Source organism: Phocoena sinus, chromosome 1 (genome assembly GCF_008692025.1).
Source record: "Phocoena sinus isolate mPhoSin1 chromosome 1, mPhoSin1.pri, whole genome shotgun sequence".
Lineage (NCBI taxonomy): Eukaryota > Metazoa > Chordata > Mammalia > Artiodactyla > Phocoenidae > Phocoena > Phocoena sinus.
In genome coordinates, this window is record NC_045763.1 from 114,446,034 (window position 1) to 114,468,341 (window position 22,308).

Below are 22,308 nucleotides of genomic sequence, written 5' to 3' on the forward strand. Positions count from 1 at the left end.
CCGCCCTCGGGGGCGCGGGGACGAATTCCTTGACCCGAGGAAGATATGGATGTGCCTTCGGTCTTTACTCGCGGCTGGGAGGCGAAGCTGCGGGTGGGATGGAAGTCAAGGTCCCTCATTTTTCCAAGAGGCGGGCACCGGGAGAGGAGTCAGTGTACAGAAACGGAACGTGTTGAAAAAGGCTAATGGAATGTGCCCCCCTCCCAAGACGGGCTCCTTCCCGATCCGGGCAGGTCTTTGGTCCCTCTTTCTTATGGTAATAGGGGGGGGCGAGAGGGCGGGGAGCGGTCCCGGCTGGGTCACTGCGGCTTTCTGTCGCTCGCTCTCTCTCTCGCTCTCGCTGTCTCTCCCCTCTTCCCCCTCCCTGCCGCGCTCCCTCTCCGCTCTCAGCTCCCCCCTCCCGCTCTCCCAGAGTCGATCCCGGCTCTGGGCCGCGGGGAGAGGTTCTCCGCAGAGCAGACAAAGCCCGCAGCCGCGATGCGGGGAGAACACGGCTGGGCGCGCTGGGGGGGCCGGGATCGGGTGCCGGGTTGGAGGATGGGACCCCTTGGTAAAAGACGGGGTCCCCTCATCTCCAAGCGGCAAGCCATCCCCCCTCGTCCTCTCCCGCTCCCCCAGTCTCGGAGATCTGAGAGGCACCGACTGGGAGGTGAGTTAGTTAACATCCTTCTGATCAGTAGAGGGTAGCTGGGAGGGCTGTGGAGAGATGAAGTGAGGAGGATGAAGGGGTGGAGGGAGAGGAGAGAAGTGGGGGGACAGAGAGTGAGGAGGCAAGGGAAGTCTTAAAGGCATGATGTGACTTAACAGTTTCGGGAGAGAGCCAGGAGCTTTGGGTGCGACAGAAGGAGGAAAGAGAGACTGGATGGAATGGAAACCCAGACTTCTTCAGGCCTGGGCCATATATGTAGCTTGCGGGTGATCTGTTCTTTAGCCTTCACCATCATCCCACCTCTCCCCTACTGAAAACCCATTAATTCAGTTCCTTTGACTCTGGAAATATGGTGAAAGTAAAAATCAGTTTTTTAAGGCATGAATTGGACAGTTGGGCACTTTTAGGGGAGTTTGTGGAAGTTGGAGTGTAATGCAATCTTTTCTCCCCTTACCCCATAGCTTCAACATTTCTTTTGTTACCCTTTTTATGCCTGGGTCTTTCCCAGTAGGAGAAGGGATGGCACTGCAGCTTGAGGGCTTGAGGTCAGACTTTTAAGAACTTCCCAAAAGAGTTTTATAAGAATGGGTGGGTGAGCTACAGTGGTAAGGTGTCCTTTTCTGGAGTGCCTTGGAAATCAAAAATCTGAACTAGTTTGTGAGGTAAAGTCCTGCTTGGAGGCAGGGGAACAGAGGAGATGACCTCATAGACCAGACACTGTGAGGCCGTGAGGGCTGAGCTGCAAGCCCAGTTCCCTAAACTGATTCTTGGAGAGAGTAAATTTGCACACCAATGGGAGGGTGGGAGCCAGCGTGGAGGATCTCAGGAGGGGCTGGGGGTTGGCACACTGCGGGGCTCTTGCTTCTTTGCCCGGCAGAAAATGCAGGGAAGGGGAGCCATGACTGAGAAACCCCGGAAGCCCCTGGAATTGGAGAAGGGGTGCCCTCTGGATCGAGGATTTAACATAAAGTTAACAACAGACCTTCTTGGATTGGGCGCTCCCGCCTCTAAGCAAGAGTGGGCGAGGAAGAATTGGAGAGACATAGCCCTGTGGGAGTGGCTGTTTCCTGCTCTTGTCCCCTCTCCTTCTGCCCCAGGAACTTGGATTGGGGGAACCAGGCTTGGATTGGGGGAACCAGGGAAAGCGTCCTACTCTGTGGACCAGGTGACTGTTTTTCACATGAACAGAAATCGCAAACGGTTGCATTGGACTGATTGTGTGCCAGGCCTTTTTGTCACCAGCCGGTCTGAGCCTTCCTGTCCCCTCTGAAATGAAATTCCCCCTAGACACTCACTCCTGAATTTGCCCTGCTTCCACTTTCCTCCCCACTAAGCTAATTAAAGCAGGAGGTTAATGACCAAAGAAGCCTTGGGGGTTTGGCCAGGGAGGAAAACAAAGGACAGAAACAAGTGTGTGCGAGTGGGGAGGGGACAGCTGCTGAATGGGAAGGGACAGACTAAGGGGCAGGATAGGGGAAGGGGCAGTCCCTGCTGGACCCCCGCTCACTGATCCAACAAGGACTAATCAGCCCCCCGGGTGTGTTCATGTACCATGGGTCCGCCCTCAGGCTCCCACTGACTCCAAATATCCAAGGTGAGAGAGGCAACCGTGAACCTGGCACCTGGAGGGCAGGATGTGTGTGTGAGCGCCCTTAGGTCTGGGGCTTGGCTGTGCACATAGAGGCATGTGCCTGCAGGTTGTGCGGGGTACGTCCACCCACAGGGGGCCTGCCAGAGTGCCCAGTGGCAGCGGAGCCTGGCGATGGGCACCTTGAGGAGCCAGGTTCTCAGGAGGTTTTTTTTTTTTTTTTTGGCTGTAGGATCTTAGTTCCCTGGCCAGGGGTTGAACCCATGCCCTTGGCAGTGAAAGCTCGAGTCCTAACCACTGGACTGCCAGGGAATTCCCTCGGGAGGGGTTTTGATGAGCCTTTCCCTCACTCCCAGAGGCTGGTGCCCTCCTTTGTTCAGGGGACTCCCCTCCTCCACTGACATTTGTGTTGGCCAAGCTGAGTTTCTGTCCAGGGGCCCTCCTTTTCCTCTCTCCCCCGCCTGCCCATTCTAGAATTAGGCCCATGAGGGCTGAAGGCCTTACTTAAAGAATTTTGCTTGGAAATAGGTAGCTGTGCCCGCCCCACCCCAACCCTCACTCTACCCATGACCAGAAAGGTGTGTAGGTGGCATATCTCTCCCCTTCAGGGCCTTGGAGGACAGAACTGTGTGTCTCATCTTTTTTTTTTTTTTTTTTTTTTTTTTTGCGGTACGCGGGCCTCTCACCGTTGTGGCCTCTCCCGTTGTGGAGCACAGGCTCCGGACACACAGGCTCGGTGGCCATGGCTCACGGGCCCAGCTGCTCCGCGGCATGTGGGATCTTCCCGGACCAGGGCACGAACCCGTGTCCCCTGCATCGGTAGGTGGACTCCCAACCACTGCGCCACCAGGGAAGCCCTGTGTGTCTCATCTTTGTCATTGTCTCCTACCCTGGTCCCCCAGTACCTAGCACACGGCCCTGCCCAGAGCAGAAGCTCAGTAAGGGTGTAGTGAGTGTAACTGCGCATTCCAAGCTTCGTGGTGTAGGAGGAAGGAGCAGACCTCTGGAGCCAAACATGCTGGGTGTTAATTCTGCCCCTTGAGCAGTCAATTACTGCTGAGCCTCGATTTCCTCATCTCTCAAATGGAAATAATAAGCCAAGTTCCTAGCACAGTGCCTGGCTCATTTAAGGTGTTCAATCAATGTTAGTTTGGGGGCCATGGTTGCTCTCCCCTGGCAATTGACTTTACCTAGACTGTGGTCTTCATTAATTAATTTTAATTCATTCATTCAGCTAACTACTTCCTATTGAGCTCTTAGGATGTGCCAGGCACTGGAGGAGGTCCTGACCCACTGTGAGTCATTTGAAGATAGTTCTAGATCTAGACTTGCAGAAATAAGATCATCCCAAACAAACAGCAGATAAATCCAAAAATAATTCCTGTTGAGCACTGGAGTGCAGGTGAACTCTATATGTCTCTAGCACACACACAGCCTCAGGCCTGAGGAACAAAGGACCCTGTGGAGTCATTGAGTTGGCTGTATGAGCGTGTGTGTCTATGTGCAGGTGTATCTGTGTGTGTGTGTGTGTGTGTGTGTACACAGGTCTGGCTGCAAGGCAGGAAAGGTGACCCAGTTGAGAGTGGGATGGCCCAGAACTCGAGTGGAGGCTGAAAGACAGGAGTAAGATGGGTGATCCAGACTGTGCTTATCTGTGTGTGGAGCTGTGTCCCTTTTCTTCTTCCAGCAAACCTGGACACCTATTATTGCTGTCGTACCAAGGGATGGGGCACAAACCTAACACCTGCCCCTCCCCTGCCCTATTCTCAGAGCCCCCAGGGAGGGAGGCAGACACAGGAGGCTAACATCAAGGTTGCCCTAGCAAGCTGGCTGGCCCTTCTAGAGGTTATCTCATCCATCTCCCTACTCCTCTCGGGATGCCTTCTCCATCTGTCTTAATCAGCTAGGCCTCCTCTCCTGTACTTTATGGGGTTTATGTTTTCTTTTCTTAATACCCCTCCCTATGGGAAGTCTACCTTGTGATCTAACCACCATTCGTCCTGCTCAGAGTGCAGCCAGTTTTCTCTCTGTTGCTCGAATACACTCAACTCATTAATTTCTTTCCTTCTTTCTTCCTTCCCTCCTTCCCTCCTTTCTTTCTTTCTTTCTTCCTCTCTTTCTTTCTTTCTTTCTCTCCCTCTCTCTCTCTCCCTTTCTTTTTCTTTCTTTCTTTCTTTCTCTTTCTTTCTTTCTTTCTTTCTTTCTTTCTTTCTTTCTCTCCCTCTCTCCCTTTCTCTCTTTCTTTTCTATCTTTCTCTCCCTCTCTCCCTTTCTCTCTTTCTTTTCTTTCTTTCTTTCTTTCCGGCCACACCACACGGCTTGTAGGATCTTAGTTCCCCAACCAGGGATTGAACCCAGGACATTGGCAGTGAGGCAGTGAGAACAGAGAGTTAACCACTGGACCACCAGGGAATTCCCCTCAACTCATTAATTTCAATCAGTGAGAATGTATTGGGTAAAATTCTCTAGGACACACAAAAGAAGTAACAGACTTGATCTCTGCCCTCAGCAAGACACAGAAACTAGCCTACATGACCCAGAGAACATGGACAAACAGGATTAAATGTGAGGGCAAAACAGTCTTTGGTACTTGGAGGGCTACAGAGATTGGAGAAGAGAGGAGGTCTCTCTGGGTCCTTCCACTGTTGTGGGCCCAATCTCCAAGGGCTTTGGACCTGGACAGACAAACACCTCTCTGCTCCTCCCCTGGGACCACTCCAGCACTCCCCCTAGCAGGTCCCCTGCACTCTCTGATTTCCCTAGGGAGAGCAGCTCCGAGGGGCTGGGGCAAAACTAGGGTCCCCCAGGACAGCTGGCTGGCAGGGCCCCTCTGGGATTCAGGGCTGGACCCAGGTGTCCGGGAGGCAGGTGATACCAGAGCTGTGACAGTTGGTCCCCAGATTCCTCACCCAGTGGCGCCAGCTCTGGTTTCGGGCTGAGGCAAGGGAGGGGGAGGGGCACCTGGTGCCAGGCAGGGCTGGGTGTTCTCTTGGGGCAGGGAGAAGGAGGCAGTAAACATGCCCTTGCTGGGTTGTTGGGGAGGGATTTTTCCAGTCCCCTCTCTGTGCCAGGCACTGTACTGGATACTAACAGGGGATACTGAAGCATAAGACACAATCTGGTACAGGTGAATTAATGGATATAAAAGACTGTATAGAATGTCATGGGTGGACTAGAAACTGAATGAATGAATGAATAGATTCACCAGTTATCTAATGACCTTGTTTTACAGAGAGGAAGATTGAGGCCCAGAGAACTCAGGTCCTGTGACTCTCTTGTGCCTTTTGTTCCATCATGCTTCCTTTTTCAGGAAAGGGAAGAGGAAGTTAGAGAGAGAGGGGTGGGAAGAGGGACTTTCCAATTCCTGAGTTTCCTTATTTCCAGGCTGTCTTCTTGGTGTTTACAGACTTGATCTCATTTAATCCTCTTACAACGCTGTGAGGCTGGAATTGCCATCTCTGCTTAACCTCAGGGACCTAAGGCTCAGAGAGGTTAAGTAACTTGCTCAGGTCACACAGCTGGTAAATGGACACTCCAGTGTTCAAAGACAGATCTGTCTGACTCCGGAGCCTAGGACCCCAGAAGTGAACAGTGATACCCAGTGTGTAGTCTGAAGGCCGAGGAGAGAGTGATCACTGAAGTTGGACCAGGAGAGGCTTCCTGGATCTGGAGTCCCTGAAGGATGAGTGAGGTTCGTGCAAAGGGAGAGGACTGGAGATTGATGTCAGAGGTGCCCAGGAGGCTTGCTGGTTGGGAAAGTGGCCTGCTTGCCTGGATCCTGAGGAGCTCCAGGGACAGGTGGAGGAAAAGCACCTTTGAACTTTGGCCACGAGGTGGCGCTGCAGGCCAGTTACTGGGAGCTGCTCCAGCGTGGGCTTGCACACTAGGACCCAGAGGTTTCTTCCCTGCCAGTTAGGGATCCACGCCCAGTCCTGCCTCCTCAAGTGTCATCTCAAGCTTCCACCTTTCCCTTTTCTGGAGGGGCATCCACCAAGTGGGAGACAAGGAGGCTACCAGTTTATTCCTGACTAACGACAAAAACCCAGGTGGCCGTGACCTGGGCATCCCCATGGTCTGACCAGCTCTCCAGGTCATCCTGAGCCCCCTCCAGCTGCTTAAGACTGGTTAATGTCCAGTTGCCCTCCTGAGTCCCTGGCAGACACTGATCGGGGCCAGGCTAACTAAACAGACATTTGAGTACAACCGACCTGGGTCTGAAGCAGAATAATAATAAAACCTACCTAATAAGGAGTTAAAAAGTTTTCATCCAATAAACACATATTGAACACTTGCTGTGTCAGGCACTGTTCCAGGCATTGGAGATACATCATTGAACATGACAAAGTCCTTACTCTCATGGACCTGATATTCTGTGGGGGAGGGGAGACAGAGTAAACAAGTAGATCATGTAATTTATGGTAGTGGTAATCGCTGTGAGGAAAAACAAAGCAGGATTTGGGGGTAGAAAGGTGTGAGATGGTTAATTTAGAAAGAATGGTCATGTTGTGAGAATTTAACTGGACATATATAAAGCACAGTGCCTGGCATTGAGTTAGCAATTGTTACGATTATTTTGTTCCCTTTGCTTCCGCCCTTCTCCATCCCCACGTTCCCCTTCCTCTGTCTCACATTCTCCCTGCCTTTTCCCAGTAGTCCCCCCAGGGAAAACAGGTGCTGGCTTGGAACCAGGAGTCCTGAGTTTTTAGTCCTGGCTCTGCCATAACAGTCTAAACTGGCTCTCCCCTCCCCTGCTTCTGGTAAATGACATCACCCTCCACCTGGTTGCTCAAGCCAGAAATCTGGAGCTATCTGTCATCTCTGCCTTTTCCCTAACTTCCTCCCATCTAGTCCATCAACCAATTCTGTCAACTACACCTCAAAACATTTCTCAAATCCATCAACTTCCCACCTCCACTGCTACTCTCCTGATCCAAGCCATCATCCTCTCCTGCCTGCAATAGTCTCTAGCTGGTCTCTCTCCTCCATTCTTGTCTCCCCTGCCCCCTCCAATCCATTCTCCACATGGTGGCCAGAGAGATAAGTTTTAAAAACCAAATATGATCATGAAACTCTCCTTCTTAAAACACTGTATTGGCCCCCCATTGTCATTAGATCCAAGACCAAACTCCTTAGTGTGATTTAGAATATCCTTCACATTCTGGCCCTTGCCCAGCGGTCAGCTGATCCTGCCCTCCCTCTCACCCTCCACTCCAGCTACATGAGCCCTCTTTCAGGGCTTTGAGCACACCATGTTCTGCCCATCATCCAGCTTTGGCCTGCACTGTCCCATCTGCTGTTCCCTCACCCTTCACCTGGCTCATGCTGGTTCATCTTGTGGGACCCAAATTCCATGTCACTTTCCCTGGGAAATCTCTGCCGGTCATTTTTGGAGATCTCTTACCATTCAGCACACTATATTGTAACTGTCCGTTTACATTTCTGTCTCCCCAAGTACCTGGGAGCCCCTTGAGGACAGGGACTGGCTCTAGTCCACTCCTGTATTCCCAGCACCTGCGCCGGCACACAGTAGGTGCTCAATGTTTGCTGCTCGGAAGCTGCGTCTGCGTGTTCATCCATACTTCCCTCTTGAACAGCCTCTTCCCTTGACCCCCACACCCCACCATACCTCCCACCCTCCACACCCAGCTGCATCTCTCCATTCCCAAGCGCCACCCCTGGGCCCTCACAGCCATCCCTCGTCTGATCTCCAGAGGGGTGCCGTTTGCACGATGCTTGGCATATACCTTCACTGGGTTGGAACCAGGAGTCCTCCTCTCGCCAATGCCTAGTCCGGAACACATTCATAGCAGGAACTCCATAATGGTGCTGATTCACTGGTGTGACTTCTGACTGATGGCTCAGAAGGGATCTCTAAGCATGTAAACCCCTCCCCTCAGTCACTGCTGGTAAAAGGAGTCTTGGACCCAGTAGGCCCTTGAGAGTGCAAAGAAGTACACATAGATCATGTGCTCCTGCCAGGTCCTCTCATCCCCCTACGCCTTTGCAGGTGCTATTCTCTCTGCCTCCAACACTCTCTCCCCCATCATCTTGTCTATCTCCCACTCATCCTTCCCACTCACTCCTGAGCTCAGGAGTCATGTCCTCTGAGAGGCCTTCCTGACCGTGCTCATGGACTTCAGTGCTCCTCCTGAGTCTGCTGTGGCCCACAGTGCCATCACAGCCAGTGTACATGTTCTGTGTGCTACTCCAGACTTCAAGCTCCCCCAGGACAAGGGACATGTCTTGCCAAAGCCTAGCGGAGGGGGCACTCAATACAAATTTATTAAGTGAATGATTAATTGAATGAGTAAGAGGAAGAAAATTACTGTGTGATACTGAATAAGTCACTCCCCATCTTTGGGCCTCAGTTTCCTCTTCTGTGAAGTAGGGACAGGAGACGGTAGAACAGAGGTGTGCTTGCACATGTTTAATAACAGGGGTGGGGTGGGGGGGAAGTCCTGGTTTGTGACAGTTGTCGATTTCCAAGGTGTAAATTCTCTCACCATGGCTGATTTCAGTGTGAACAATGGGTTCTTACCAGCAGGCTTAAGCTACCTCCAGCTCAGGACTACAGATGGGGTGGCTTGGGCCAGAGGGACTTCAAGGCACTTTCTCATTCCAACATCCTTGCACAAGGCCCCTTCTCCAGAGCCTGAGGGAGGTCAGGCTGTTTCCCAGTTGTACTTATACCCAGGCTGCCAGTTATACCCTTATTGCCAGTTTTCTAGAGGCACATCCATGCCCATTCCAGGTGGGTAACTATACATGTCTCTCCCAGGCAGCCTTCCCAGACTGCTCCAGGCCTGTTGGTTGGCCCAAGCCCTGACATCAGACCTGTGCAGAGGGATCACCTGCCCTGCTCTCCCGGTGTTTCTGGGTCCCACCTTCCCACACTGATGGGCTCCCTTAGAGAAGGGGCTGAGTCCAGTCTCAGTTTTATCTTGCTGGACCTCTGACCTCTGACCCTGCTGGCCCCTCCTTCCTTCTCTATACCCTTTATTTCCTCCCCCGCTTTTCTCCTACCTCCCTGGGTGCTCCTTTTCAGTTTCCTTTGCCCGTCTCTCCCCCTGTTTCCACAGGGCCAGTGATTTCCAGGCCTGTAGTTTCCTCCACCTGGAACACACTTTCCTCTCCCTTTCTGCCCAGCTATTCAAGCGACAGCCCGTAGTGTCCTCCGCACCTGGGCTACAGGTGGGCAGGTGGCCTATTACTGGTGAGCTCTATGCAAATTAACTAACTGTTTCTGAATTTGTTTTCCCCATCTATAAAATGAAGATAAGGGTAGCAATTACCTCATGGGATTGTTATGTGATAGTGGCAAGAGGCATGTAAAGTACTGACATAGCGTCTAGTACACAGAAAGTGCTTAATAAATGTTGATGATTATTATTCAGGACTTAGCTTAGTCACCCCTTGCTCGGGGGAACCACAGCCTGCGTTAGGTGCCTGGTTCTCTGCCCCCGCCAACCCTCGCATCCCGAGCAGCGCCTTTTGAGGCACTCATGACAGTTTAATTGCTTGTTCCACAAGGACAAGAGCTATTTGGGGCACACAGATGGTAAATATCTGTGAATGAATGAATGAACTAATGATGTGAACGACTGTGTCCCCTGGCAGGACACAGAGCCGGGGCCTTCTGCCACTCAGGGCTAGCCTGGACACGCCCACCCTTAAGGAGGAGGTGGGGCTGGTACCCCCGGGCCAGCAGGTGGCGCCAGCGCCCGTCAGTCTCCGTCCGTGGCCACCTCCCTTGCCCTCGCTGGTTTTACAACCCCACGCTGACGGAATTTGAAATGGGCAGGAAAGGTGGGGTCCTGAGGCCCGCGGGGGCAGCCGGGGCTGAAGTTCAGTCATCCCTCACGGGCAGACGTTTTTCCAGGAGGTGCCCAGACTAACTTGGCAGGGAAGGGAGTGGAGGCCGCTGGGGAAGAGGGCCCTGCTGAGGGGCAGTGGGCACAGATCCTGAAGTGGGGACAAGGTTGATGGTATCCTGGGGACATGAAATGAGAAGCTGTTCAATCAGTGAGTCAAAAGCCGAGATCTAGGAACCAGACACAGTGTGGGGAACAATGTGGTGAAATCAGTCAGTGAGAGAGGAAGAGGAGGTCCGGTTTCTATGACAATGGTAGTGTTTGTGGCAAGCTGGGGACTCCTGGGACCCCAGGGCCTGTGAACAGTGATTCTCCACAGGAACGGGAAAGCTGCAGAGGGACTGTATGCTGGGGACCGGATGCCCTGTGATTCCTTCTTGGTGCTCAGCACGTGTTCTCGCAACCACAGTTCCTGAACCTGTGCTCTTTCAGATGCTGCGAGGGGCGCTGAGCCCTGACAAGAGGCAGGCCCTGTGCTCCTCACCGTACATGCACATTTCACTTATTGCTCACAACGGCCCTCTGGAATAAGTGTTACCCCATTTTACAGAAGAGGAAATTGTCAGGCTGGCCAAGGGTGACAAAAGTAGGACATGAGTGGTAGAGCCAGGATTGGAACCTGGGCTAGTCTGACTCTAACCATCCTGTGAAGACCCAGAAAGCAGAAAAAGAAGAACAGGGGCATGGAAGTTAGATCATGTTTGACCCCCTACTCTCCACTCCCAGCCCCTGCTAGAGCCTGGGAATTCCCAGCATCCTCCAGTCATTGTCAGGACGGTTTCATTCTTGTGTAGCTGTGGGGCCGCCACAATTTCAGTATGAAAGGGGGTATCCCTGTCTCATCCCCTAATGACATGCAAGAAGGAACTGTAGCTTCACCATCTCTTCCCCTGCAGCAGAAGGGATGGAGGTTGGAAGTGCCTTGGAAATCTTCCAGTCCAGTCCACTTGTTTTGCAGATGAGGAAACCGAGACCCATAGAAAGGAAGCAATTTCTCCAAGGTCACAGAGCAAATTAATGGAAAAGAGAACTAGATCCTCTGTCTTCAAAGTTCTGTGATCCCAGGAAGAAAGAACCTTCTTGAATTTGGCACTGGGTTCTTAGATTGGAGTCAGGCAGAGGAACAGAGGGAGGACAGCAGATTAAATGGGAAAACCTAACATAGTATATAGCCCGTGGAAAGAAGGTACACAGCTCATGCCCCACCTGTCTACCACGTTACAACAGCAGTGATAGTGGGGGGATCATCAGAAAGACTTATCACATATGTATGTCAGGGGGTAGAAGATCTTTGGTCAAAGTGGACTGTGTGATCTTTAGCAAATCACTTACCCTCTCTGAGCTCCAGTGATAATGTGGAGTACCCTACCTCCAGGGTTTTAGGGATGATGGATGGGATGGTGGGCAAGTTTTTATGAACTATGGGGTGACATGAATGTTCTTGGTTGTCAGGGAAGGCAAGTCATGTATAGTGGGACTGGAGGTAGAGTTGCCCTGGAGTGCAGAGGTAGGGGATAAGCTGAGGTGCTTGACCCTTGATCCTTAGGAGAGCAAGGAAGCCACATGAACCTTCGACATGCTCACTACAGGCAGCAATTCTCTTCCCTGGGGCCAGGGGGAGGTGGGCAGCAGGTTCCTGCAGACCCTGGGGGTGCCCAGAGGCTGTGAGAAGCTGAGGACTAATTAGCTCTCACTCCCTAATTGGACTTAATTGCCTGCTTGTGATCAGCAGTTAGGAGGCTCCATCAATTAGCACAGGGAGGGTGATGGTTCAGCTGGGGCTGGTCAGGGCTCCCCTTCAGGAGGGGAGGGAGGCAGGTGGAACGGTGGTCCCATGGGGAAGTTGCCTCACTGCCCAGGCCCTTACCACCCAGCCCCTTCTGCCCCTGTGAGGGAGGGGCTGGGAGATTTCAGGCCTCCCACCTGGACTGTGGCTTCTCTGACCTTGGTTTACCCACTCTCACTGGCTTTCTGACTTCTGTCTAGAGGAGATGGCATCTGACTGGGCCTGGCTCCACCACTGGCTCCTTTGCAACTTTGGGGTTGAGAGTGTGAGCTTCCAAGCCAGGTCTCTGGGGTTTGAATCCCAGCTCCACCACTGATTGGTTGTGTGACCCTGGACCCACTGTGCTTTGTTTTCTCACCTGTAAAATGGAGCTGATAATAACAGTCCTTCCCATGCAGGGTCATAGTGAGGATCAGGTGAATAATGCACCTGCTCTATTTAGAACAGTGCCTGGCATCGTCAGCACTCAGTGTTAGCTGTTATTATAATCCCTACTCCAAACCTCAGCTTCTCCATCTGTTAAATGACAGACTGAAGTAGTGTTTACTGAAAAATGCCAGGGTCCCACCCTAGATGAATTATTGAATCAAAATACCCAAACTTTGGGTGCTGGCGGTTTTGAAAGCCCCCTCCCCCAAGCAATTCTGATGCCCAGTGAGGGTTGAGACCACAGGGCTCCCCCCAGTCATGACCCCTGAAAACCCTCGAATAAATCCCACCCCACCTTCACCCCCGTTCTGGACAGCGGCTCCCTATCCTGTGCCACACAGGACCCCCTGCATGGCCCTGGAGCTTCTGCCATTTGGTTGAGAGCCACCTGTGTGGCCAGAAACCGGTCTCTCCCCACTCACTTGGACCAAGTCCCCTTCCATAAAATGAGAATAATGACCTTGCCCAGCTCAACTCCCAGTGCTGTCCAGAGGTAATGTTTCAAGAGTGATAGGACTGGGGCTTCCCTGGTGGCGCAGTGGTTGAAAGTCCGCCTGCCGATACAGGGGACACGGGTTCGTGCCCCGGTCTGGGAAGATCCCACATGCCATGGAGCGGCTGGGCCCATGAGCCATGGCCGCTGAACCTGCGCGTCCAGACTCTGTGCTCCACAACTGGAGAGGCCACAACAGTGAGAGGCCTGCGTACCGCAAAAAAAAAGTGATAGGACCTGCTGTAAAGGTAGGCAATTATATTGTTCCTTCCCTCAGTAGACATTTATTGACGGCCTAGTATATAACCCATCTCCTTTACACACAGTGATGACAGAGTTATAAGCTCCTGGAGAGATTGGTCCTGAACCATCAGACAAGTCAGGTTCTTGGGCCAGTCTCTTTTTTTAGCTCCTGCTGGGTATCAAATGAGCCAATGAGTGGAAAGAACCTAGAACAGGCCCTGTCACATAGAAAGCGCTCTGTAAACAGTAGCCGTTGTTACTACTGGTGTTGGGATTATGCCCTGGGCTGGGCGTGGAGAGAGGCCTGGTTGCAGAGCAAGCACACATAGAGCTCCGATACAGGGAGGCAGTGAGGGGCACGTGGGAGGAAGGCAGGGCTAGAATTAGGTGCTGAAGAGCGGGGTGTGTGGACAAAGTACAGGGAGGAGTTGAGCTTAGGGAGTGCTGGTTCAGAGGGAGGTCTGTTGAGATGCTCAGCTCACATGTGAACAGAGAAACTTCTCTGTCCCAGGCACTGTGCTGGGTGCTGGGAATACTGGGGAGGGCCAGACCCACCCAGCCTCTACCCTCAAGGAGTTCCCTTAATGTGGGAAGACAGAGGCGAACACAGACAGTGTCAATTTCGTGTGACAGGAGATGTTGAGGGCTTAGCGGGACACCTAACCCAGACTTAGTGGCACTTTTTAGCTGAGCCTGGAGGGTGAGTAGGAGTTGGTCAGAGGGCAAAGCATGTGCCAAGTCCAGGAAGGTTAGCTTAGAAGAAACGAGAGAGATCCAGATTGCTGGAATCTAGAGGGCAAGCAGTGAGGCTGGAGATAACAAGCAGAGCCTGGGCCACGGAGGGCTTTACAGGCCAGCTCAAGGAATTTGGACTTTATCCCAAATATAGTTTGGGAAGTGCTGTTAGTTTGAAGTCTTGTGGAAACATGCTGAGGTTTACATTTTGGAAAGATGGCTGCGGTTTAGGGAGGACAAAGGATCAGGGCAGAGGCAAAGGTGGAAGCAGGAAGACTGGCCGGGAGGCTCCTGCAGTTACTCAGGCGAGGGCTGTTGGTACTCAGAGCCACGGAGCTGGGAGTTCCCTTGCGGTCCGGTGGTTAGGACTCCGTGCTCTCACTGCCGAGGGGCTGGGTTCGATCCCCAGTTGGAGAGCTAAATCCCACAGGCCGTGTGGTGTGGCCAAAAAACAAAACAAAACGAAAGGAAAAGAACCACAGAGCTGGAGGCAGAATGGAGAGAGATTCTGGGTCCACAGAATGTGGGGGGTCACTGGCCAGGGGAGACAGAGGGGGTGAGGCTGAGGAAGGAGGAACAGAGTGGGGCTGGGGTGGTGTTGGGGGAGACATGAAGAACTCCATCTGGGACATCCAAGGAGGGGTGGCAAGTGTGGAAGCTCGGGAATCACCCCTGACCTGGGAATCCTTGGAGGCCTCTTCCAAGAACTCTCTGGAGTGGAAGGGCCCCTCACCTATGGCCCAGTGCCAGGCTCCCCTTTCGCTGGCCTCTCCTGGACAGGCTGGGACTTCCTGGCCCAGAGACACCATGTTGGGGCAGGCCTGCCTGGATCCTCTCCAGCCCAAAGGGAGAGAGGTGCCCATGTGCCAGCTCCAGGACACATGTTTTGGGGAAAGAGCAGTGAAGGCAGTGAGTTAAGGGAGCTCCACTTCCTATCCCCCCTCCCCGGGCCTCTGGCCTCCGTTGTGGCCCTGGGAACAGATTCCAGGGAGGAGGCCAGAAGGCGAGCTCTCTGGGCCTGGGCTCTACAGGGCAGCAGGGTGCAGCGGCCACGCTGTAGTTCCGGCAGTGGTTGTGTGAATGAATTCTCCTTCCTCCCTTCACTTGAGCATCTAAGTGTTTGGAAGCCGAATTCTCCCTGGCCCAAGGTGTTCCCAGTGGATGGATCACCGCACGCTTGTCTGCCCCAGGCCCGGCGCTCATCTCCATTTCTAGACCCCTCCTGCGGCGCCTCTCTGCCTTCTTCAGCCTGCTCTGTGCCCTCCCTCATTAAACGTGGTTTCTGTAGAATGTGATTTGAATTAACTCTTGGGAGAAAAATCACAGAAACCAGGAAAGCGGGGCCATGGGGAGGGGGCAGTGAGTCATGTTTCCGTGTGTATTTTTCAAACTTTCCAGTGGGAGTTTGGAAAGCATCACTCTTTTGGTTGCCAGCTTGGACCTGGCTCTCCAAGGGTCCCTCGGTCTGTTTCTATAGGGCTGTGCCCTGGCCCACCCTTCAGGTCTGCTTTGCTTCCTGGGATCCCAACCCTTTCTCCCTCTGGGCCGGCTCATGCTGTGGACGGGCTCGGGGAAGTCCCTCCTGGTGTGGAGCTTCAGTCTCGCCTCTGTAGTCATTTCACAGTGATGGCCCTCCATCTACCTCCATTTCAGGGTGGACCCATGGGGCCTGCAGCCACTCTGGCCAACCCTTCAGCCCTCAAGAACCTCCATCAGCACCAGGGAGCCTGGGCTCCAAGAACCTCCTCTCTGCTGTGGCAGCTTCCTCTTTGTGTCATTCCCTCCCGTTTCTGCACCCCGATTTCCAGAGGGCCTGTGGCCGAGGGTGAGAACCCACTGACCGCCAGGGAGAAGCTCTGCAGAGCAAAGACCTCACCCTGAGGAAGTGGGTAAAGAAGAGAACCCCTCTTGTGTGCTGGGCCCTGGGCACATCTTCTGCCCTGGGAAGGGGTGTCAGGATGTCCATTTTGCATATGGAAACCGAGGCTCAGCCAGGGAAATGGATGGGGACCTTAAGGGTGGTGGGGAGGTCATCTCAATCCCTTCTTGCAGGCCCGGAGCCCTTTTACCCTCCCCCAAAGCTCCCATCCGCTGCTTCAGGGGTCCTGGCCTAGCTGTCCGTCTCCCCTGCCCCTCCCAGCTTCTGACTAATACTTCCTGGCGGCAGTTGTATGTCCTGCCCCCACTGTGCCCATGCCAGCGACAGCCCATGTCACATGGGCCACATCTGGCTCCATTTGAGTACACCCTCCCCTCCTTTGTCCCTCCCCCTCCTCTGCCCAGGCACCAGATCAGGAAGGACCCCTGAGAACCTCTCTTCTCTGGATCCATCAGCCTTCCTTGCCTGCCCTTTCACAGCCTCTAAGGGAGTCACTCCTTCCCCTCCTTTCAGCGTCCTCATCCTCTCTTCCAGCCTCCACTCCCTGGACATCTTGACCCCATCCTTCAGCATCCCCTCCCTCACTGTATCCTGACTGCTTGGACCACCTCCTTCTCCAGCCCCCACTGAACAACAGATTGGGAAAGGGAATTTTGCAAGGTTCGAGCCCCCAGAGCTGTCCTAGGGGAAGGGGAAGGCTGGCAGCCCAGGGATTAAGTTGCCTCTAGCCCAGCCCTCTGTCCTGTTACCAGCGTGGGGCTGGGGCGGGGGGGACTTTGGTAGAGGTGACTCCAAGAAATGTGTGCATGGAGGGATATAGCCGAGCCTGTGTGGAGTGGGTGGAGGGCTGAGGGGAACTGTATGGCTCACCCTCTCTAAGTTGTCTTTTGTGAGGGACGGGAGGAGCCTGGAAGGCCCTCTAGCTACTGGCTTCCCTCCTCCTTCCTCCCTGCTTAGCAACTGTTGCTAGGTAAATATTTGCCCCACCAGGATCTGTGGCTGGAGAGCTGGCGTCAGCCCGGGCAGCTGCCCCTCTCCTCAGTTCCTGGGCCTCCCCTCTGCCCAGCTCTCCACTCCTCCTGGGCCCCCTGACCTGGACTCCAGATGTGATCTCCCCCACACCTCAAAGCTCAGTTCTTCCTCCCTCACGGTAGACTTCTTCCTCTGCCCACTCTTATCTCTCCCCCATCCCCACTTACCCTCTGTGCTCAGATCTCTCTGGCCCATCCTCCACCGCTGGTCCACTAAAGTGAGGCCCCACCTCTGAGCCAGACAAGTCCCTTGCCTCTACCCCACCACACTCCACTTGGAGCCCAGCCTGGCTATCGCATCTGGTACATCGCTGGTGTTCACTGAGTCCCAGGACCTAACCTCCTCTGCTCTAACAAAAAATATGCCCCCACCCCTAAACCTTATCTGAGCTCCCCGAAGCTCCAGGCAGAGGGAGGAGAGGGAATGCGGGATGTTTTGATGGACACCCTGTCCGTCCTCCGTTCCCAGGCCAGGCAGCTCGGCTTCAGGAAGCCAGCGCCATTTTCACCTCCTCTGGGGGTGGCATGGAGGGAATCCTGGCCAAGAGGAAACAGATGCCCCCTTGGCCCCTCCCTGGGCAGCCTGAGAGCACACCAGCCTCAGCCCATGCATCCTGTCCCTCCCAGCCAGTCCCCTGCTGCCCACCCCTGCTGCAGTGGTTTCCCCATCACCTATCACTGTGATGAAGAGCCCCTCAGGGGTCGATGGCCAAAGTGAGGTGGGCTCTCAGGGTGCCCTGTGAGCTTTGGATTTACTGGACAAAGAGGGCAAATGGGGTGCTACTCTGGGGCAGACCTGTGGGTGGCTTAGGGATAGTGGGAAGGGGGAATCTGGGAAGTTGGACCAAAGCAGGTCTAGAAATGAGGGGGGTTGGTCTGCATGATGTCCTAACTCCTCCCAGCTCTGAAGTTCTGGCTTCTAGGCAATGAATGATGAAGCACTGGCCCAAGGCAGTCCCTCCCCATCCCATGGGCCTCCCTCCAGGAGCTCCTGATCTTGGCAGAGATGCTGCCCATCCACCTGCCCCACCTGGCAGTCCCAGCCACTTCTCCAGAAAGCACCCTTTGCTCCATCCACCCATCAGGAAATCTCTTGCAGATTAACCACCATTCTCCTTTTAAGAGTTCACTTTCCCAGTTGACCCCCCTGGTGTGAGGGCCGGGGCGGGGCGGGGGGCGGGGAGGGGTGTTGGGGGGTAGTCTTCAAAGCGGGCCCTAAGGAGCTTAGGAGTGGCAGGGGCTGGAGCCTCAGGGGGGATTTATGGTGAAGGTAACAAAGGTGAAGCTCAGGGACCCTCAGTTGCAGGCCGGGGAGCCTTCCCAGCCTTTCCGGGACCCTCAGAGGAGTCTGCCCATGTTTGCACGTGGTCATATTTCTGTGTAAAATCTGTAAAAATATTCTCATATTGTAAAAATAAAGCCTCCTCACAAAAATTGGATGAACACTCAGGGAGACCGATTGTCTAGTTTGCCAGGAATTGTCCCGGTTTGAGCACCGCAAGTCCCTTGTCCCTTGTCTTAGGAAACTCCTCAGTGCTCTGCAAACAGGACGGGTGGCCACTCCAGTTTCAGGCTCCACATTTGTTAACGTTTGGTCCCTACGTGGATGAGGGGAGGGGGACGGGGAATCCTTTTCTACCTCACTTTCTGCAAGTGTACGGGTGTGCAGGGCTTGCGGCCCCTTTTCTCCAGCCCCAGTCCTGGAGTTGTGGAGCTTCTGTTTGTTTCCTTGGCAACAGGGAGAGGAAACCCCCATTTAGGAGACCCGGGAGGCCCCAGCAACCACACACACACACACACACACACACACACACACAGAGACACACAGACTCACAGGCAGCCGCCCACACGCAGGCGCCTGCGTCAGCACTAGCCGTCAGCACTGCACGCCTCCGGGCCGGGGCGGGGCGGGGAGGGAAGAACAACCCAGTCGGAGCCCGAGTCACACTACCGCCCCAACTGATCTGCCGCTCCACATGGCTCCACCCATGTCTCCGGTGCCCCGCCCCTTCTCACTCCTACCTCCCCTCCCCCACCCTCACCAGGTGGGGAGGGGCCATAGCTGGGGGATGGAGAGGAGAAAGGAAGATGTCACTGCCGAATTCCTCTTTGCGCCCTAATCTGGTGTGTACTGTGGCAGTATTGTGTACTGCGGTGTGTACTGTGACAGTTCCGGAAACCTGAGGCTCACAAGGTGGGGCGGCTCTCTTGGCCCAGTTGGGAGGGGGATGGGGTTTGGAATGTTGGGCAGGACCTCCCCAGCAGACTCTCCGGATTTTGCTGTTGGATTGGTCTCCTCGGGGCTTGGGCTGAAGAGAGGTGGGATGTAGTCAACCTGGAGGCAGACACCTGAGGTTTGGGGCCTGCTTCTGACACCTGTCTGCTGTGTGGCCTTGAGCAAATCAGTTAACCTGCCCAAGCCTCAACCTTGGGGGTAATGGTGTTTGCTTTTTGCATCTCTAAGAGGTTGGCGAGGGTTAGGGTAGTAATCTTAATTGTGAAAGGATCACACCTGGGAGACCTGCCCAGCCAGGTATGAGGTGTAAAGGGTTAGTTCTCTGTCCATTATCCTGCAGCCCCTTCTGGCCAGGCCGGAGCCCTGAAGGAAAAGAACCGTGCTCTGGCTCAGCAGCCAGCACCCCTACGTCACAGTGACGTTCATGCCGGTCTCTTGAGGCGGATTAGCCCCTCAGATAGGTCCGGGGTGCTGTCCTGTCTCCTGTGATAGCATGCGTTGGGGTCAGAGTGCTATTTCGGGGGTTCTGAGTGACCTTGGGCAAATCTTTCCTCCTCTGGCCTTAGAAGCCACTTGTAAAGAGAGGGGCTTATTCCCCAGAGCCCTGGGGGCCTCTCGGGAGAGGCGCAAGGGATCATCAGGCAGGAGTCCCCAAATCTCCCTACTAGAGAGGCTCTGCCTCTGTCATTTAGTATCTTGGGCTTTTGGGGTGAGATTTCATTCGAATGAGGGGTTCTCTGTCTTTCCAAACGGCTGTCAAACACATGCTCCCCTTCTAAGGGCCTTCCTGGCTGAACTAAGCTAAGCTAATTGCCCTGAACCTGCATCATTCCATCTAGCTGAGTCTGGGTAGGAAGAAGGCAGTCTAGTCAGCTGGGCTACCTTAGGTCAATTAGTCAACCTCTCGGAGTTTTGGGGTTTTGGTATATATTGATAAAATGCAGATAATAATACCTCCCTCATAAGGCTAAGGTGAAGATTAAGTGGGATCACCCACACACGGCCCCTAGCCCAGTGCCTGGTACATGGCAGCCACTTAAAGAACAGGCAAGTCCTTCCACTCTCAAGGTTATAATAATCACCTGTGCACAAGTGACTCAGCAGTTCAACAGGTGTTTAGTACCAGACCCTGTGATCAAAGAATGAATAAGACAGGGACCCTCCCTCAAGAACTCACTATAAAGGGATCCTCAAACCATGGCCTTGACTCTCCAAATCAGCCCCCACTCCCTAGACCCTCCTCCAAAGAGTTACCTCTTCCCTCCCCTATGGGGGAATATAACTGTCTCCCCAGTGGCCTAGGACCCATTTGAATCCTCCTCTCTCTCACTCCTACCTGTCCAGGATTATAACCTGGTGGGTAAGTGCTTGGCTTTCAGAGTCAGGTCCACCTGTATTACACCTGTATTACAATCCCAGTTCTGCTACTTACCATATGACCTTAGATAAGTGGTTCTCAACTGGAGGTGATTTTGCCCCACAAGGGACATTGGCACTATCTGAAGACTTAAAAAAAAAAAAAATTATTTATTTATTTGGCTGTGCCGGGTCGTAGTTGCGGCACGTGGGATCTTCGTTGCTGCGTGGAGGATCTTTAGTTGCGGCATGCGGGCTCTTTTAGTCGCGGCATGCAGGACCTAGTTCCTTGATCAGGGATCGAACCTGGGCCACCTGCATTGGAAGTGTGGAGTCTTAACCACTGTACCTCCAGGGAAGTCCCCCTCTCTCCTTCTTGACCCCAGGCTTATCAAGCAGCAAAAATCCTCTCTTGCAGGCCCCATCCCTGAACCAGGCGGCTGCCTCCATCTCCCCCTTCTCTGGTCCTGGTCCTGACTTTCCTCCCACACTTTCCTGCCTCGCCTCTAGTGTCTCCCTGCTCAGCTCAGCTGTGCACCCTGCTCAGCTCTTTCCCGCTTCAGCACCTCTACACGGACTTCCTCCCTGCGCCAGTCCACCCCTGCTCCTCCCACAGTCCTGCCAAAGTGGCCTAAGTGAAGTCCTGGACCTGGCTGCCTGGTCCAAGTTCTGAGCTTGGCCTATTACTGTTTAGTTTTGGGAAAGTCAGCCTCAGCTGTGAAACAGGGAAATAATCTCCAGCCCATAAGGTGGTTTTGTGGAACGAAATTGAGAATGTATGTGAAAACACGCAACTATAAAGAGCGTCAAAGTGTAAGTTACCCAGTGGGTTGAGCATTATCCCACTTTATATTTTATTTTCATAGCACTTAACCACCTTCTAACAAACTATAATTTTGTCTTTTATTTATGGACCATCTCCCCCCACTAGGATGTCAGCTCCATGAAGGTAGGGATTTTTGTCTGTTTTATTCACTGCTGTCTCCCAGTGTCTAGCTCAGTGCCTGGCACACAGTAGGTGTTCAATAAATGTTTGTTGGATGAGTGAATTCACTATCTATGTATAAGGCACTTCTGTAAAGCCCGAAATCTACCTCCTCCAAGGAGCCTCCCTTTAAATGCATGTTACTTAATCATTGCAGCATCCCCATGCTGCAGTGGGGAAACTGAGGCTGAAAGAAAAGAAATAACTTGCCCAAAGTCAGTCACCTGAAAAAGTGGCAGGACCAGATGCACTTGTTCATTTAAGAAACACTGAACACCTCCTGTATGCCAGGCTCTGGGCCAAATGTTAGGGACACAGATGGCCAAGATTTGGTCCCTCCTGTCCCTCACAGCACTTTTGGGAGGCAGGGTCAGAGGAAGGCCCAGGATGCTATGGGACCAGAGGAGGGTCCCCCTCCAAGGTCATTGGTCTTCAAGACAAGTGCTCCTCCACTGCCCAAACCACCCCTTGGACTCAACAACTATATTCTGATATCACTTATTAACGTTCCAGCTCCCAGCTTCTGGGATCCATTTGGAATTCATTATCCAGTTAAGGGTTCTATGCTGCTCTTTAACCACTTGTGCTTGGTTTTGCCTTTCCCTCTGTTTTCCCTACAAGTGGGCAACTCCCTTGAGAGCAAACATAGTAGCTCAACCCCCATGTCTCTGGTAGCCACACTACCCATGTTACAGATGAGGGAACCGAGGCCCAGAGAATTCAGTAGCAGACCTGTCATCGCATAGCAAGTGGGAGATAAGATTGGAACCTGGTCTCCACCCAGTCACGTCTCCACCCAGTCACAACTCCCCCCAGCCCTCACCCCCAGCAGGCTCCACTCCTCTGGACCTGGCCTTCCCTGCTTTCTCCTGCTTCTTCTGGGACTGGTGATCTACACCTGGCAGCAAGAGAGCAGATGATGACATTTGGGATTCAGAGTTAGGACTGAATATTCAACATAAAGTCCCTTCGAAGTTCACGTTGAGGATTGAGGCCATTGTGGTGGTGGTAAGGTGGGGGGACCCTT